We start from the raw sequence: 6,607 nt of genomic DNA, 5'->3' as shown, positions 1-6,607 counted from the left end.
ACTTTTGCACTTGTATTAGCGTGGAAAAACCACTTTTCGCACTTGTGTTAGTGTTGAAAAACCACTTTTCGCACTTGCGTTAGTGTTGAAATACCACTTTTCGCACTTGTGTTAGTGTTGAAAAACCACTTTTCGCACTTGTGTTGGTGCAGGAAACCACTTTTGCACTTGTATTAGTGTGGAAAAAACACTTTTCGCACTTGTGCTAGTGTTGAAAAACCACTTTTTGCACTTGTGTTAGTGTTGAAAAACCACTTTTCGCACTTGTGTTGGTGCAGGAAACCAATTTTGCACTTGTATTAGTGTGGAAAAAACACTTTTTGCACTTGTGGTAGTGTTGAAAAACCACTTTTCGCACTTGCGTTAGTGTTGAAAAACCACTTTTTGCACTTGTGTTGGTGCAGGAAACCACTTTTGCACTTGTATTAGTGTGGAAAAACCACTTTTCACACTTGTGTTAGTGTTGGAAAACCACTTTTCGCACTTGTGTTAGTGAAAGAAACCACTTTTCGCACTTGTGTTGGTGCAGGAAACCACTTTTGCACTTGTATTAGTGTGGAAAAAACACTTTTTGCACTTGTGATAGTGTTGAAAAACCACTTTTCGCACTTGTGTTGGTGGAGGAAACCACTTTTGCACTTGTATTAGTGTGGAAAAACCACTTTTCTCACTTGTGTTAGTGTTGAAAAACTACTTTTCGCACTTGTGTTAGTGTTGAAATACCACTTTTCGCACGTGTGTTGGTGCAGGAAACCACTTTTGCACTTGTATTAGTGTGGAAAAAACACTTTTTGCACTTGTGATAGTGTTGAAAAACCACTTTTTGCACTTGTGTTAGTGTTGAAAAACCACTTTTCGCACTTGTGTTGGTGCAGGAAACCACCTTTGCACTTGTATTAGTGTGGAAAAACCACTTTTCGCACTTGTGTTAGTGTTGAAAAAACACTTTTCGCACTTGTGCTAGTGTTGAAAAACCACTTTTTGCACTTGTGTTAGTGTTGAAAAACCACTTTTCGCACTTGTGTTGGTGCAGGAAACCAATTTTGCACTTGTATTAGTGTGGAAAAAACACTTTTTGCACTTGTGGTAGTGTTGAAAAACCACTTTTCGCACTTGCGTTAGTGTTGAAAAACCACTTTTTGCACTTGTGTTGGTGCAGGAAACCACTTTTGCACTTGTATTAGTGTGGAAAAACCACTTTTCACACTTGTGTTAGTGTTGGAAAACCACTTTTCGCACTTGTGTTAGTGAAAGAAACCACTTTTCGCACTTGTGTTGGTGCAGGAAACCACTTTTGCACTTGTATTAGTGTGGAAAAAACACTTTTTGCACTTGTGATAGTGTTGAAAAACCACTTTTCGCACTTGTGTTGGTGGAGGAAACCACTTTTGCACTTGTATTAGTGTGGAAAAACCACTTTTCTCACTTGTGTTAGTGTTGAAAAACTACTTTTCGCACTTGTGTTAGTGTTGAAATACCACTTTTCGCACGTGTGTTGGTGCAGGAAACCACTTTTGCACTTGTATTAGTGTGGAAAAAACACTTTTTGCACTTGTGATAGTGTTGAAAAACCACTTTTTGCACTTGTGTTAGTGTTGAAAAACCACTTTTCGCACTTGTGTTGGTGCAGGAAACCACCTTTGCACTTGTATTAGTGTGGAAAAACCACTTTTCGCACTTGTGTTAGTGTTGAAAAAACACTTTTCGCACTTGTGTTAGTGTAAAAAACCACTTTTCGCACTTGTGTTAGTGTTGAAAAACCACTTTTCGCACTTGTGTTGGTGCAGGAAACCACTTTTGCACTTGCATTAGTGTGGAAAAAACACTTTTCGCACTTGTGTTCGTGTTGAAAAACCACTTTTCGCACTTGTGTTAGTGTTGAAATACCACTTTTTGCACTTGTGTTAGTGTTGAAAAAACACTTTTCGCACTTGTGTTGGTGCAGGAAACCACTTTTGCACTTGTATTAGTGTGGAAAAACCACTTTTCGCACATGTGTTAGTGTTGAAAAACCACTTTTCGCACTTGTGTTGGTGCAGGAAACCACTTTTGCACTTGTATTAGTGTGGAAAAAACACTTTTTGCACTTGTGATAGTGTTGAAAAACCACTTTTCGCACTTGTGTTAGTGTTGAAAAACCACTTTTTGCACTTGTGTTGGTGCAGGAAACCACTTTTGCACTTGTATTAGTGTGGGAAAACCACTTTTTGCACTTGTGATAGTGTTGAAAACCCACATTTCGCACTTATGTTAGTGTTGAAATACCACTTTTCGCACTTGTGTTGGTGCAGGAAACCACTTTTGCACTTGTATTGGTGTGGAAAAACCACTTTTCGCACTTGTGTTAGTGTTTTAAAACCACTTTTCGCACTTGTGTTAGTGTTGAAATACCACTTTTCGCACTTGTGTTAGTGTTGAAAAACCACTTTTCGCAATTGTGTTGGTGCAGGAAACCACTTTTGCACTTGTATTAGTGTGGAAAAACCACTTTTTGCACATGTGATAGTGTTGAAAACCCACATTTCGCACTTATGTTAGTGTTGAAAAACCACTTTTCGCACTTGTGTTGGTGCAGGAAACCACTTTTGCACTTGTATTGGTGTGGAAAAACCACTTTTCGCACTTGTGTTAGTGTTTTAAAACCACTTTTCGCACTTGTGCTAGTGTTGAAAAACCACTTTTTGCACTTGTGTTAGTGTTGAAAAACCACTTTTCGCACTTGTGTTGGTGCAGGAAACCAATTTTGCACTTGTATTAGTGTGGAAAAAACACTTTTTGCACTTGTGGTAGTGTTGAAAAACCACTTTTCGCACTTGCGTTAGTGTTGAAAAACCACTTTTTGCACTTGTGTTGGTGCAGGAAACCACTTTTGCACTTGTATTAGTGTGGAAAAACCACTTTTCACACTTGTGTTAGTGTTGGAAAACCACTTTTCGCACTTGTGTTAGTGAAAGAAACCACTTTTCGCACTTGTGTTGGTGCAGGAAACCACTTTTGCACTTGTATTAGTGTGGAAAAAACACTTTTTGCACTTGTGATAGTGTTGAAAAACCACTTTTCGCACTTGTGTTGGTGGAGGAAACCACTTTTGCACTTGTATTAGTGTGGAAAAACCACTTTTCTCACTTGTGTTAGTGTTGAAAAACTACTTTTCGCACTTGTGTTAGTGTTGAAATACCACTTTTCGCACGTGTGTTGGTGCAGGAAACCACTTTTGCACTTGTATTAGTGTGGAAAAAACACTTTTTGCACTTGTGATAGTGTTGAAAAACCACTTTTTGCACTTGTGTTAGTGTTGAAAAACCACTTTTCGCACTTGTGTTGGTGCAGGAAACCACCTTTGCACTTGTATTAGTGTGGAAAAACCACTTTTCGCACTTGTGTTAGTGTTGAAAAAACACTTTTCGCACTTGTGCTAGTGTTGAAAAACCACTTTTTGCACTTGTGTTAGTGTTGAAAAACCACTTTTCGCACTTGTGTTGGTGCAGGAAACCAATTTTGCACTTGTATTAGTGTGGAAAAAACACTTTTTGCACTTGTGGTAGTGTTGAAAAACCACTTTTCGCACTTGCGTTAGTGTTGAAAAACCACTTTTTGCACTTGTGTTGGTGCAGGAAACCACTTTTGCACTTGTATTAGTGTGGAAAAACCACTTTTCACACTTGTGTTAGTGTTGGAAAACCACTTTTCGCACTTGTGTTAGTGAAAGAAACCACTTTTCGCACTTGTGTTGGTGCAGGAAACCACTTTTGCACTTGTATTAGTGTGGAAAAAACACTTTTTGCACTTGTGATAGTGTTGAAAAACCACTTTTCGCACTTGTGTTGGTGGAGGAAACCACTTTTGCACTTGTATTAGTGTGGAAAAACCACTTTTCTCACTTGTGTTAGTGTTGAAAAACTACTTTTCGCACTTGTGTTAGTGTTGAAATACCACTTTTCGCACGTGTGTTGGTGCAGGAAACCACTTTTGCACTTGTATTAGTGTGGAAAAAACACTTTTTGCACTTGTGATAGTGTTGAAAAACCACTTTTTGCACTTGTGTTAGTGTTGAAAAACCACTTTTCGCACTTGTGTTGGTGCAGGAAACCACCTTTGCACTTGTATTAGTGTGGAAAAACCACTTTTCGCACTTGTGTTAGTGTTGAAAAAACACTTTTCGCACTTGTGTTAGTGTAAAAAACCACTTTTCGCACTTGTGTTAGTGTTGAAAAACCACTTTTCGCACTTGTGTTGGTGCAGGAAACCACTTTTGCACTTGCATTAGTGTGGAAAAAACACTTTTCGCACTTGTGTTCGTGTTGAAAAACCACTTTTCGCACTTGTGTTAGTGTTGAAATACCACTTTTTGCACTTGTGTTAGTGTTGAAAAAACACTTTTCGCACTTGTGTTGGTGCAGGAAACCACTTTTGCACTTGTATTAGTGTGGAAAAACCACTTTTCGCACATGTGTTAGTGTTGAAAAACCACTTTTCGCACTTGTGTTGGTGCAGGAAACCACTTTTGCACTTGTATTAGTGTGGAAAAAACACTTTTTGCACTTGTGATAGTGTTGAAAAACCACTTTTCGCACTTGTGTTAGTGTTGAAAAACCACTTTTTGCACTTGTGTTGGTGCAGGAAACCACTTTTGCACTTGTATTAGTGTGGGAAAACCACTTTTTGCACTTGTGATAGTGTTGAAAACCCACATTTCGCACTTATGTTAGTGTTGAAATACCACTTTTCGCACTTGTGTTGGTGCAGGAAACCACTTTTGCACTTGTATTGGTGTGGAAAAACCACTTTTCGCACTTGTGTTAGTGTTTTAAAACCACTTTTCGCACTTGTGTTAGTGTTGAAATACCACTTTTCGCACTTGTGTTAGTGTTGAAAAACCACTTTTCGCAATTGTGTTGGTGCAGGAAACCACTTTTGCACTTGTATTAGTGTGGAAAAACCACTTTTTGCACATGTGATAGTGTTGAAAACCCACATTTCGCACTTATGTTAGTGTTGAAAAACCACTTTTCGCACTTGTGTTGGTGCAGGAAACCACTTTTGCACTTGTATTGGTGTGGAAAAACCACTTTTCGCACTTGTGTTAGTGTTTTAAAACCACTTTTCGCACTTGTGTTAGTGTTGAAATACCACTTTTCGCACTTGTGTTAGTGTTGAAAAACCACTTTTCGCAATTGTGTTGGTGCAGGAAACCACTTTTGCACTTGTATTAGTGTGGAAAAAACACTTTTCGCACTTGTGTTAGTGTTGAAAAACCACTTTTCGCACTTGTGTTAGTGTTGAAAAACCACTTTTCGCACTTGTGTTGGTGCAGGAAACCACTTTTGCACTTGTATTTGTGTGGAAAAACCACTTTTTGCACTTGTGATAGTGTTGAAAACCCACTTTTCGCACTTGTGTTAGTGTTGAAAAACCACTTTTCGCACTTGTGTTGGTGCAGGAAACCACTTTTGCACTTGTATTAGTGTGGGAAAACCACTTTTCGCACTTGTGTTAGTGTTGAAAAACCACTTTTCGCACTTGTGTTGGTGCAGGAAACCACTTTTCGCACTTGTGTTAGTGTTGAAAAACCACTTTTCGCACTTGTGTTGGTGCAGGAAACCACTTTTGCACTTGTATTAGTGTGGAAAAAACACTTTTCGCACTTATGTTAGTGTTGAAAAACCACTTTTCGCACTTGTCTTAGTGTTGAAAGCCCACTTTTCGCACTTGTGTTGGTGCAGGAAACCACTTTTGCACTTGTATTAGTGTGGAAGAAACACTTTTTGCACTTGTGATAGTGTTGAAAAACCACTTTTCGCACTTGTGTTGGTGCAGGAAACCACTTTTGCACTTGTATTAGTGTGGAAAAACCACTTTTCGCACCTGTGGTCGTGTTGAAAAACCACTTTTCACACTTGTGTTAGTGTTGAAAAACCACTTTTCGCACTTGTGTTGGTGCAGGAAACCACTTTTGCACTTGTATTAGTGTGGAAAAAACACTTTTTGCACTTGTGATAGTGTTGAAAAACCACTTTTCGCACTTGTGTTAGTGTTGAAAAACCACTTTTCGCACTTGTGTTGGTGGAGGAAACCACTTTTGCACTTGTATTAGTGTGGAAAACCACTTTTGTCACTTGTGTTAGTGTTGAAAAACCACTTTTCGCACTTGTGTTAGTGTTGAAATACCACTTTTCGCACGTGTGTTGGTGCAGGAAACCACTTTTGCACTTGTATTAGTGTGGAAAAAACACTTTTTGCACTTGTGATAGTGTTGAAAAACCACTTTTTGCACTTGTGTTAGTGTTGAAAAACCACTTTTCGCACTTGTGTTGGTGCAGGAAACCACTTTTGCACTTGTATTAGTGTGGAAAAACCACTTTTTGCACTTGTGTTAGTGTTGAAAAAACACTTTTCGCACTTGTGTTAGTGTTAAAAAACCACTTTTCGCACTTGTGTTAGTGTTGAAAAACCACTTTTCGCACTTGTGTTGGTGCAGGAAACCACTTTTGCACTTGTATCAGTGTGGAAAAAACACTTTTCGCACTAGTGTTAGTGTTGAAAAACCACTTTTCGCACTTGTGTTAGTGTTGAAAAACCACTTTTCGCACTTGTGTTAGTGTTGAAA

This window comes from Myxine glutinosa, chromosome 14 (genome assembly GCF_964187855.1).
Source record: "Myxine glutinosa chromosome 14, kmMyxGlut1.1, whole genome shotgun sequence".
Lineage (NCBI taxonomy): Eukaryota > Metazoa > Chordata > Myxini > Myxiniformes > Myxinidae > Myxine > Myxine glutinosa.
Note: the sequence above shows the minus strand (reverse complement) of the source record.